Consider the following 12130-nt stretch of genomic DNA (forward strand, 5'->3'; position numbering starts at 1 on the left):
TCTTTCCAGGTACATGCGCAAGATTTTGTCCTGGCTTGTAATGACGTTTTTCCTGTCCTCGGGAACGCCAATCAAGCCAGAATGGGCAGGATTTGAGCATAAAGGCCCTGATTTATAAAGTTTGGCGTGTGCTGCGTAGGTCTTGATAGAACCTGCACTGCAGGAGGAGGCATATAATTTATGATGAGGCGCAGACCACATCCTAAATTACATGCCTTCTCCGGCAGTCTGTGCACCAAACAGATTGTCACAGTTAATTAGTGAGGATGAAAATAAGTTCATAAGTTCACAGCAACTTTCTTTGCCCTAACAAAAGTGCATTAAAATATTAGACCCGTACTGGGGAGACCCATAGCATTGGGCAGTGATAACCTGACACAGAATCCAGGTCTCTATGTAAATAAAATATTATCCCCATTCGTGAAAACATGACCGTAATTTTTACAAGATACAAGAGATTACAGTCACCAAGGATTCTTTACTTGCTAGCTTAGGGTACTTTTACACTAGCGTTATTCTTTTCCGGCATAGAGTTCCGTCAAAAGGGCTCAATGACGGAAAATAACTGATCAGGCATATCCCCATGCATTCTGAATGGATAGAAATCCATTCAGTTTGGATCAGTATGCCTTCCGTCCAGTCACTGTCAGGCGTTTTGGCCAGACATAATACCGCAGCATGCTGCGGTATTATGTCCGTCCAAAATGCCTGATCAGTCGCCAGAATGCCGGCATTAAGTCCCATTGACTTGTATTAGTGCCGGATCCGGCATTGCAAAACAACTGAAGGACGGATCCGTCCTTCCGGTCTGCGCATGCGCAGACCGGAAAAACTGTGAAAAAGACTGCAAGACGGATCCGTCCATCCGCATGACAAGCGGAGAGACGGATCCGTTCTTGCAATGCATTTGTAGATGGATCCGCACCCGGATCCGTCTACAAATGCTGTCAGTTGTCACACTGATCGGCGGATCCGGCAGGGAGTTCCAGGGACAGACTGGGAACTTAAAGTGGCCCTGGAAACAAAAATCTAAGCGTGGCCCTATGTTGTAGGAGAGTTCAAATTGACAGAAGGTAGGTCAACATAGCTAGATATGGCCAGCATAAGTAGGTGGGGACAGCAATATTGTAGTGCAGCACAAAATACTGCCCCAACAGAACCAAATACCACAGTGGAGCAGAAAATACTGCCACCTTCACCACAGTATACAACTGTATCACTGTCCTGAAGATGGCGATACAGTTGAATTCAGAAGGGCACCTGCAGCTGTCGGGTCAGATGCATCAGTACCTGAAACTCCTACATTAATGCTGAGAGCATCAGATCATTATGTACCTAGCCAGCAGCCATGAGGAGGGCTCGGGCAGCCCTGTGAGTGTCAACCTACCAGGAAATTTCCCTGTAGGGCAGTGGTGGCAAATCTATGGCATGGGTGCCAGAGGCAGCACTCGGAGCCCTTTCTGTGGGTACCTGCGCCCTGGAAAAGTCTATGGTGTCCCAATATGACTTAGACATTTCCTGCCAATCAGCGCAGGGCGCACTATGAACAGCACAGGCAGCGCATTGAATGCAGGCAGGCTATTGTAGCTAAGTGATAAAGTACATGGAAGATATACTATATTGGACTGTAGTATTCAGGTCAAATTGCCGTGTTGGCACTTTGCGATAAATGAGTTTTGGGTTGCAGTTTGGGCCCTCGGTTTGTAAAAGCTTCACCATCACTGCTGTAGGGTCTATAGCCAATCCACCCCTGACACTGGCATATCCTGAAAACAGACATGTATCAGAGGAAGGTTGTAACACCATGCCCCTAGCATTATGTATAAGAGAGGGACAAATCTAAAGGATATGCTGGTGCACAGTCATCCTCCAGCTGATTCTCAGAAAGACACTTGGTTACATACGGGGGTTGTATGTGGCACATATGCATTGTGAATGCAAGTTATGCTCACCCCTTTCTTCACCATCATTCCTTCCTGCCTCTGCTTATTTACAAACTGCAGCGGGGACTTGCCGGTATATGGCATATTACCACTGTAGCCAATCACCTGTGAGTGGTCTAATGCTGAGGACTGTGATTGGCTGCAGTGGTCACATGCAAATAGGCAATGGGAACTTATTGGAATACTACATTAAAGGCTATGTACATCTTTGGGGGCATTTTTTATGATTGCATCCTTTTTATTTTGGGCTAAAAATCATTTTTTTATTGGTCTTCATTCAAAATGTTTAGCCATTTCTGAGATACAGGGGGTTGAAAAAACCTGTTTATTTGCAAACTGTCACTTTGTGTTTTCTTTGAATCTCATCATCTGATGGCTCATGTGTAGCTCTTATCTTTGATCTCCTGGCCTCATAAACACTTATTTTAGCCATATTCCTATCAGTTTGATAAGAAGTGAGCTATAATGAGTCTTTATGCCGTCAGAAGATCAGAAGAGCTACACATGAGCTTTCAGATGATGGGATTCAAAGAAACTACAAACTGACAGCTTGAAAGTAGACTGATTTTTAGCTCCTGTATCTCAGAAACATCTGAACATTTTTAATAGACCTCAACTGCAAAAATGATTTTTAGCCCAAAATGAGTAAAATGAAATCATAAAAAAAGAGACTTTTCAAAGGTGTCCATAGCCTTTAATCCTACAGCAGTTGCATGTGTCATAAAGATCCTTATTAGAGGATTAGCTGAGATGTTTGCACTATAGCAAAGACGCAGTATGAATTTAACACTGCCAGTTTTAGAGAGCCATGTCGCGTTTGAAGAGGTACCGAGGTACCCCTACTGTGGAAACCCCTAAAATGTGACTCCATTTTGGAAACTACACCCCTCATGTAGTGATGAGTGTAGTGAATGCTTTGATCCCACAGGCATTTCATAGAATTTAGAAACACATGGACGTGAAAATGAAAAATTAATTTCTTTCAACTAAAATGTTTAGCTCCAGATTTTTTATTTTCACAAGGGGTAATAGGAAAAAAAGCACCCCACAATTTGTTCCCCATTTTTTACTGAATATGGCAATACCAAATACGTGTTGATAAACTGCTGTATGGGCACATGGCAGGGCTCAGAAGAGAAGGGGCACCATATGGCTTTTGGAGGGCAGATTTCACTGGAATAATTTTCAGGCACCATGTCACATTTGAAGACTCCCTGATGCACCCCTACAGTAAAACATAAATGTCCAGCTAAATCCATATATATTTTATAGAAGGATCATAGAATCGAGAAGTGTCCAGCAATGTTGACCCTTTAAAACGTAACTTTTACTTACTCATACTATATAAAATAATACCACTGTGGTGGTTCACCAGTGAAAATTGTGAAACAAACAGACAATGAAAAAGGATAAAATGTGTTCCTACAGGGTAGCCAACCGTTGATATGGTTTTAGAGGGGAGTGAACACAGGGCAGCTATGGGGAGTGTTGGGATATGTCTAACCTATCCCTATACTCACCCTGAGTTATTCCTCAGCCCAGGGACGTCTCCTGATGGTGGAGACTCCCTGTCCTCGTACCTAGTCCAGGTACGAGGACAGGGAGTCTCCACAAAATTCTGTACTATAATTAGTTGCAAAAGAAAGAATAGACCCAGCGGTTTTCCTATTATGTCTTTTGCTCTCATGTTGTGTGGCATGAGGAAAGACTAAATCCTGTCTGGATGCGCAAGATTTAGCACGATTTAAAGTCCAGAGTGGATATTTACGCTTAGATAGTCTATTGGCCATCTCATCCATTTCAAACACAGAAGGTCCCTTGTAGTCATGACGCCAGTACCTTTTGTATGGAGGTTCAACCATTTACTATAGTTTTAATTGAAGAACTTGAGACTGAGGCAAGCAGGGTGGAACTCAAAAGGGAACTTTACTGAAGATGACTTCTGCTAACAGTACATCCAATGCATTAAGACAGTCTCTTGATACAGCCCGGCATTAAGCACAATCTCCCATACATATGGGGAAAGGTAAATGCAAGTCCTCAATGAAATACAGGCTCTTGTAATACATAAGAAAGCTACTGCTCAAACTAGGCCTGTAAAATATGAAAGTCTTACACTGGTCAAAACTCCGGCCTGATCCTAATTAGGGATGAGCGAACCCGAACTGTATAGTTCGGGTTCGTACCGAATTTTGGGGTGTCCGTGACACGGACCCGAACCCGAACATTTTCGTAAAAGTCCGGGTTCGGGTTTGGTGTTCGGCGCTTTCTTGGCGCTTTTTGAAAGGCTGCAAAGCAGCCAATCAACAAGCGTCATACTACTTGCCCCAAGAGGCCATCACAGCCTTGCCTACTATTGGCATGGCTGTGATTGGCCAGTGCAGCATGTGACCCAGCCTCTATATAAGCTTGGGTCACGTAGCGGTGCACGTCACTCTGCTGATTCAAGCATAGGGAGAGGTTGCAGCTGCGACGTTAGGGCGAGATTAGGCAGATTAACTCCTCCAAAAGACTTCATTCTGTGATCGATCTGCAGCTGTGGATCATTGAAGTGCTAATATCGACTTGCTCACTTTTTTGAGGCTGCCCAGAGCGTTTTTAGATCACTTTTTTCTGGGGTGATCGGCGGCCATTTTGTGACTTGTGGTGCGCCAGCACAAGCTATCACCAAGTGTATTTAACCATCAATAGTGTGGTTATTTTGTGCAATATCCTACATCAGCTGCAGGCTGAGCCTGTGTCACCGAAGTGCATTTAACCATCAACAGTGTGGTTATTTTTTGGCCATATACTACATCAGCTGCAGGCTGAGCCTGTGTCACCGAAGTGCATTTAACCATCAACAGTCTGGTTATTTTTTGGCCATATACTACATCTGGTGCAGGCTGAGCCTGTGTCACCCAAGTGCATTTAACCATCAATAGTGTGGTTATTTTTTGGCCATATACTACATCAGGGGCAAGTTGAGCCTGTCACCCAGCGCCTAAAAAATAGACCTGACATTTCTATTCAAGCAAATCTGTACTGTTTTAGCTGGTCAAGTTATTTGTAGTGACCGTATAAGCACACTTTTTGTTCTGGGTTGAAAAAATATTCCCAAATTTGCCATTCTTAAAATAACTAGTTTCTGGTAGATGAGGCCTACTTGAAATCTATCCCAAAAAGGATATCTTACATTGAAGGTGCTGATAGTGTCATTCATAAAAACCTAAGACACACGCTACCGTGCAGATAGAAGTCTAATTCTGTGATTAAACCTATACCTGTCACACAGCGCAAAAAAAAAACAGGCCTGACATTTCTATTCAACCAAATCTGTACTGTTTTAGCTGGTCAAGTTATTTGTAGTGACCGTAAAAGCACACTTTTTGTTAAGGGTTGAAAAACTATTCCCAAATTTGCTATTCTCAAAATTGTGGTGAACGGGAACAATGAGGAAAACATCTAATAAGGGACGCGTACGCGGACGTGGACATGGTCGTGGTGGTGTTAGTGGATCCTCTGGTGCTGGGAGAGGACGTGGCCGTTCTGCCACAGCCACACGTCCTAGTGAACCAACTACCTCAGGTCCCAGTAGCCAGCAGAATTTACAGCGATATTTGGTGGGGCCCAATGCCGTTCTAAGGATGGTAAGGCCTGAGCAGGTACAGGCATTAGTCAATTGGGTGGCCGACAGTGGATCCAGCACGTTCACATTATCTCCCACCCAGTCTTCTGCAGAAAGCGCACAGATGGCGCATGAAAACCAAGCCCATCGGTCTGTCACATCACCCCCATGCATATCAGGGAAACTGTCTGAGCCTCAAGTTATGCAGCAGTCTCTTATGCTGTTTGAAGACTCTGCTGCCAGGGTTTCCCAAGGGCATCCACCTAGCCCTTCCCCAGGGGTGGAATAGATAGAATGCACTAACGCACAACCACTTATTTTTCCTGATGATGAGGACATGGGAATACCACCTCAGCACGTCTCTGATGATGACGAAACACAGGTGCCAACTGCTGCGTCTTTCTGCAGTGTGCGGACTGAACAGGAGGTCAGGGATCAAGACTGGGTGGAAGACGATGCAGGGGACGATGAGGTCCTAGACCCCACATGGAATGAAGGTCGTGCCACTGACTTTCACAGTTCGGAGGAAGAGGCAGTGGTGAGACCGAGCCAACAGCGTAGCAAAAGAGGGAGCAGTGGGCAAAATCAGAACACCCGCCGCCAAGAGACTCCGCCTGCTACTGACCGCCGCCATCTGGGACCGAGCACCCCAAAGGCAGCTTCAAGGAGTTCCCTGGCATGGCACTTCTTCAAACAATGTGCTGACGACAAGACCCGAGTGGTTTGCACGCTGTGCCATCAGAGCCTGAAGCGAGGCATTAACGTTCTGAACCTTAGAACAACCTGCATGACCAGGCACCTGCATGCAAAGCATGAACTGCAGTGGAGTAAACACCTTAAAAACAAGGAAGTCACTCAGGCTCCCCCTGCTACCTCTTCTGCTGCTGCCGCCGCCTCGGCCTCTTCTGCTGCTGCTGCCGCCGCCTCGGCCTCTTCCTCTGCCTCTAGAGGAACGTTGGCACCTGCCACCCAGCAAACATGGGATGTATCACCAACACCACCACCTGCGTCACCAAGCATCTCAACCATGTCACACGGCAGCGTTCAGCTCTCCATCTCACAAACATTTGAGAGAAAGCGTAAATTCCCACCTAGCCACCCTCGATCCCTGGCCCTGAATGCCAGCATTTCTAAACTACTGGCCTATGAAATGCTGTCATTTAGGCTGGTGGACACACACAGCTTCAAACAGCTCATGTCACTTGCTGTCCCACAGTATGTTGTTCCCAGCCGCCACTACTTCTCCAAGAGAGCCGTGCCTTCCCTGCACAAACAAGTGTCCGATAAAATCAAGTGTGCACTGCGCAACGCCATCTGTGGCAAGGTCCACCTAACCACAGATACGTGGACCAGTAAGCACGGCCACGGACGCTATATCTCCCTAACTGCACACTGGGTAAATGTAGTGGCGGCTGGGCCCCAGGCGGAGAGCTGTTTGGCGCACATCCTTCCGCCGCCAAGGATCGCAGGGCAACATTCTTTGCCTCCTGTCTCCTCCTCCTCCTACTCAGCTTCCTCCTCCTCTTCTTCCACCTGCTCATCCAGTCAGCCACACACCTTCACCACCAACTTCAGCACAGCCCGGGGTAAACGTCAGCAGGCCGTTCTGAAACTCATATGTTTGGGGGACAGGCCCCACACCGCACAGGAGTTGTGGCGGGGTATAGAACAACAGACCGACGAGTGGTTGCTGCCGGTGAGCCTCAAGCCCGGCCTGGTGGTGTGCGATTATGGGCGAAATCTCGTTGCAGCTCTGGGACTAGCCGGTTTGACGCACATCCCTTGCCTGGCGCATGTGCTGAATTTGGTGGTGCAGAAGTTCATTCGCAACTACCCTGACATGTCAGAGCTGCTGCATAAAGTGCGGGCCGTCTGTTCGCGCTTCCGGCGTTCACACCCTGCCGCTGCTCGCCTGTCTGCGCTACAGCGTAACTTCGGCCTTCCCGCTCACCGCCTCATATGCGACGTACCCACCAGGTGGAACTCCACCTTGCATATGCTGGACAGACTGTGCGAGCAGCAGCAGGCCATAGTGGAGTTTCAGCTGCAGCACGCACGGGTCAGTCGCACTGCGGATCAGACACACTTCACCACCAATGACTGGGCCTCCATGCGAGACCTGTGTGCCCTGTTGCGTTGTTTCGAGTACTCCACCAACATGGCCAGTGGCGATGACGCCGTTATCAGCGTTACAATACCACTTCTATGTCTCCTTGAGAAAACACTTAGGGCGATGATGGAAGAGGAGGTGGCCCAGGAGGAAGAGGAGGAAGAGGGGTCATTTTTTAGCACTTTCAGGCCAGTCTCTTCGAAGTGACTCAGAGGGAGGTTTTTTGCAACACCAGAGGCCAGGTACAAATGTGGCCAGACAGGGCCCACTACTGGAGGACGAGGAGGACGAGGATGAGGAGGAGGTGGAGGAGGAGGAGGATGAGGATGAAGCATGTTCACAGCGGGGTGGCACCCAAAGCAGCTCGGGCCTATCACTGGTGCGTGGCTGGGGGGGAAACACAGGACGATGACGATACGCCTCCCACAGAGGACAGCTTGTCCTTACCTCTGGGCAGCCTGGCACACATGAGCGACTACATGCTGCAGTGCCTGCGCAACGACAGCAGAGTTGCCCACATTTTAACGTGTGCGGACTACTGGGTTGCCACCCTGCTGGATCCCCGGTACAAAGACAATGTGCCCACCTTACTTCCTACACTGGAGCGTGATAGGAAGATGCGCGAGTACAAGCGCACGTTGGTAGACGCGCTACTGAGAGCATTCCCAAATGTCACAGGGGAACCAGTGGAAGCCCAAGGCGAAGGCAGAGGAGGAGCAAGAGGTCGCCTCTGAGGGCAGGGTTAGCATGGCAGAGATGTGGAAAAGTTTTGTCAACACGCCACAGCTAACTGCACCACCACCTGATACGGAACGTGTTAGCAGGAGGCAACATTTCACTAACATGGTGGAACAGTACCTGTGCACACCCCTCCACGTACTGTCTGATGGTTTGGCCCCATTCAACTTCTGGGTCTCCAAATTGTCCACGTGGCCAGAGCTAGCCTTTTATGCCTTGGAGGTGCTGGCCTGCCCGGCGGCCAGCGTTTTGTCTGAACGTGTATTCAGCACGGCAGGGGGCGTCATTACAGACAAACGCAGCCGCCTGTCTACAGCCAATGTGGACAAGCTGACGTTCATAAAAATGAACCAGGCATGGATCCCACAGGACCTGTCCATCCCTTGTGCAGATTAGATATTAACTACCTCCCCTTAACAATATATTATTCTACTCCAGGGCACTTCCTCATTCAATACTATTTTTAATTTCATTTTACCATTATATTGCGGGGCAACCCAAAGTTGAATGAACCTCTCCTCTGTCTGGGTGCCGGGGCCTAAATGTGTGACAGTGGCCTGTTCCAGTGGTGGGTGACGTGAAGCCTGATTCTCTGCTATGACATGAAGACTTATTCTGTGCTGACATGAAGCCAGATTCTCTGTTACGGGACCTCTCTCCTCTGCCTGGGTGCCTGGGCCTAAATATGTGACAGTGGCCTGTTCCAGTGGTGGGTGACGTGAAGCCTGATTCTCTGCTATAACATGAAGACAGATTCTGTGCTGACATAAGACCAGATTCTCTGTTACGGGACCTCTCTCCTCTGCCTGGGCCTAATGTGTGACAGTGGCCTGTTCCAGTGGTGGCTGACGTGAAGCCTGATTCTCTGCTATGACATGAAGACAGATTCTGTGCTGACATAAGGCCAGATTCTCTGTTATGGGACCTCTCTCCTCTGCCTGGGTCTAAATGTGTGACAGTGGCCTGTTCCAGTGGTGGGTGACGTGAAGCCTGATTCTCTGCTATGACATGAAGACTGATTCTGCGCTGACATTATGCCAGATTCTCTGTTACGGGACCTCTCTCCTCTGCCTGGGCCTAAATGTGTGACAGTGGCCTGAAGCCTGATTCTCTGCTATGACATGAAGACAGATTCTGTGCTGACGTAAGGCCAGATTCTCTGTTACGGGACCTCTCTCCTCTGCCTGGGTGCCTGGGCCTAAATATGTGACAGTGGCCTGTTCCAGTGGTGGGTGACGTGAAGCCTGATTCTCTGCTATGACATGAAGACAGATTCTGTGCTGACATAAGGCCAGATTCTCTGTTACGGGACCTCTCTTCATTGCCTGGGTCTAAATGTGTGACAGTGGCCTGTTCCAGTGGTGGGTGACGTGAAGCCTGATTCTCTGCTATGACATGAAGACAGATTCTGTGCTGACATAAGGCCAGATTCTCTGTTACGGGACCTCTCTCCTCTGCCTGGGCCTAAATGTGTGACAGTGGCCTGTTCCAGTGGTGGGTGACGTGAAGCCTGATTCTCTGCTATGACATGAAGACTGATTCTGCGCTGACATAAGGCCAGATTCTCTGTTACGGGACCTCTCTCCTCTGCCTGGGTGCCTGGGCCTAAATGTGTGACAGTGGCCTGTTCCAGTGGTGGGTGACGTGAAGCCTGATTCTCTGCTATGACATGAAGACAGATTCTGTGCTGACATAAGGCCAGATTCTCTGTTACGGGACCTCTCTCCTCTGCCTGGGCCTAAATGTGTGACAGTGGCCTGTTCCAGTGGTGGGTGACGTGAAGCCTGATTCTCTGCTATGACATGAAGACAGATTCTGTGCTGACATAAGGCCAGATTCTCTGTTATGGGACCTCTCTCCTCTGTCTGGGTGCCGGGGCCTAAATATGTGACAGTGGCCTGTTCCAGTGGTGGGTGACATGAAGCCAGATTCTCTGCTATGGCATGAAGAGACTGATTCTCTGCTGACATGAAGCCAGATTCTTTGCTATGGCATGAAGAGACTGATTCTCTGCTGACGTGAAGCCAGATTCTCTGCTATGGGACCTCTGTCCAATTGATATTGGGTCATTTTTATTTTTTTTATTTTTATTTTAATTCATTTCCCTATCCACATTTGTTTGCAGGGGATTTACCTACATGTTGCTGCCTTTTGCAGCCCTCTAGCTTTTTCCTGGGCTGTTTTACAGCCTTTTTAGTGCCCAAAAGTTCGGGTCCCCATTGACTTCATTGGGGTTCGGGTTCGGGACGAAGTTCGGTTCGGGTTTGGATCCCGAACCCGAACATTTCCGGGAAGTTCGGCCGAACTTCTCGAACCCGAACATCCAGGTGTTCGCTCAACTCTAATCCTAATCCTTTTTTTTTTTTTATTAATAAAATTTTTGATTATAAATTTTTTACTTCATATAACAATATATGCCATCTTTAAAAAACAGTCATATATCAATATTACAACAATCTTTAGATACATAACATTATATTCCCCTCCCCATCCCACATTCATTATCTGCTCAAAAGAATATAGAAAGAAAAAAAAAAAGGGGGGAAAAAAAATATATATTTCCTCCTATCTCTGTCCCCTCTATCGCGCCCACTCCCCTCGGCCCCACCTGCAACACCCATCATCTCCCAGATAGAAGCTATGTTAGCCATTTCTGCCATATTCTGGCAAATCTATGTTTTTTCTTGGTATTTATCAGATGAAATTCCTCTCTGGCAAGTGAGGATCTAGTGATCTTCTCCCATTCCCTAACCGTGGGAACTGCACTACCTCCTCAATGTCCAACAATACATTTCCTAGCTTAAAAAAGGAGTTTGGAAGCAATTTCCCGATGTTGTGGGGTTTCCATTTTATCCATCACCCCCAGTATACATGTCTCAAAAGGGACTTTAAACCGATGGTATTGCTCTATTCTGTCATTGACCTTACCTCGGAACTCTTGAATCTTTTTGCATGTCCAGAGTATGTGGACATCATCCGCCCCTTCCTCCCCACATTTTAAACAACTAAACACTTTGGTTTTATAGCACTTCATTAATATCCTAGGGGAGTAGTAAAGGCGGTATAATATATTAAATTGGGTAATCCTATGGGAAAAGTTCTTCGAAACTCAATTTATTTCCTTTATAGCCAATTCCCCAAACTCTTCTTGCTGGGGGTTTATAGCATCTTTCCATTTATAGATTAAACTGTTTACTGCTTTTTTCTTGGTCTTTTGATGTAGCAAGCATTCATAAATTTTGGAAATTAATTTCCCCCCCTGGTGTCATCTTAGAGATATTCATTACTGGCTGTGAGAGGGTATCAATTTGTGTGCCTTTTCCCAACCAAGTTCGCAGTGCTTGTTTTAGTTGTAAGTAAAAAAAAACTCAGCTCTTAGCTACCCAAACCAAGCTCCTTTTTAAGATCTTGATATGGTATTATGTCCCCCTGTCTCCATACCTGACCCAGGTATGGACTCCATGTTTCAACCAAATTTTCTGCTCAATTAGTTTTAGTTCTGTAAGGTGGATATTATCCCACAATAAGGTATCAACATGGATTCCATACTGGGACCACAGCCCTCTTGCTTCCTTCCAAACCCTATCCATCAATTCAAATATCGGAATCTTATTACTTCCCTGTTGTAACAAAACTCCTGCTTCTATTATTTGGAAAATATTACTATTTTCTAACCGATAGTTTATCCCTATAATCATAGCCTTACATCTTGCCGTGTTACTCCACATTATC

The 12130-nt window shown here is 47.0% G+C and overlaps 1 protein-coding gene across 4 annotated transcripts in view; it reads left to right on the top strand.

Annotated features, from left to right (window-relative positions):
- RNF207 (ring finger protein 207) overlaps window positions 1–12130 on the top strand; it is a 291616-nt gene that overhangs the window by 104642 nt on the left and 174844 nt on the right. The gene's annotated exons all lie outside the window — the stretch shown is intronic.

Source organism: Bufo bufo, chromosome 1 (genome assembly GCF_905171765.1).
Source record: "Bufo bufo chromosome 1, aBufBuf1.1, whole genome shotgun sequence".
In the NCBI taxonomy this organism is placed as follows: domain Eukaryota; kingdom Metazoa; phylum Chordata; class Amphibia; order Anura; family Bufonidae; genus Bufo; species Bufo bufo.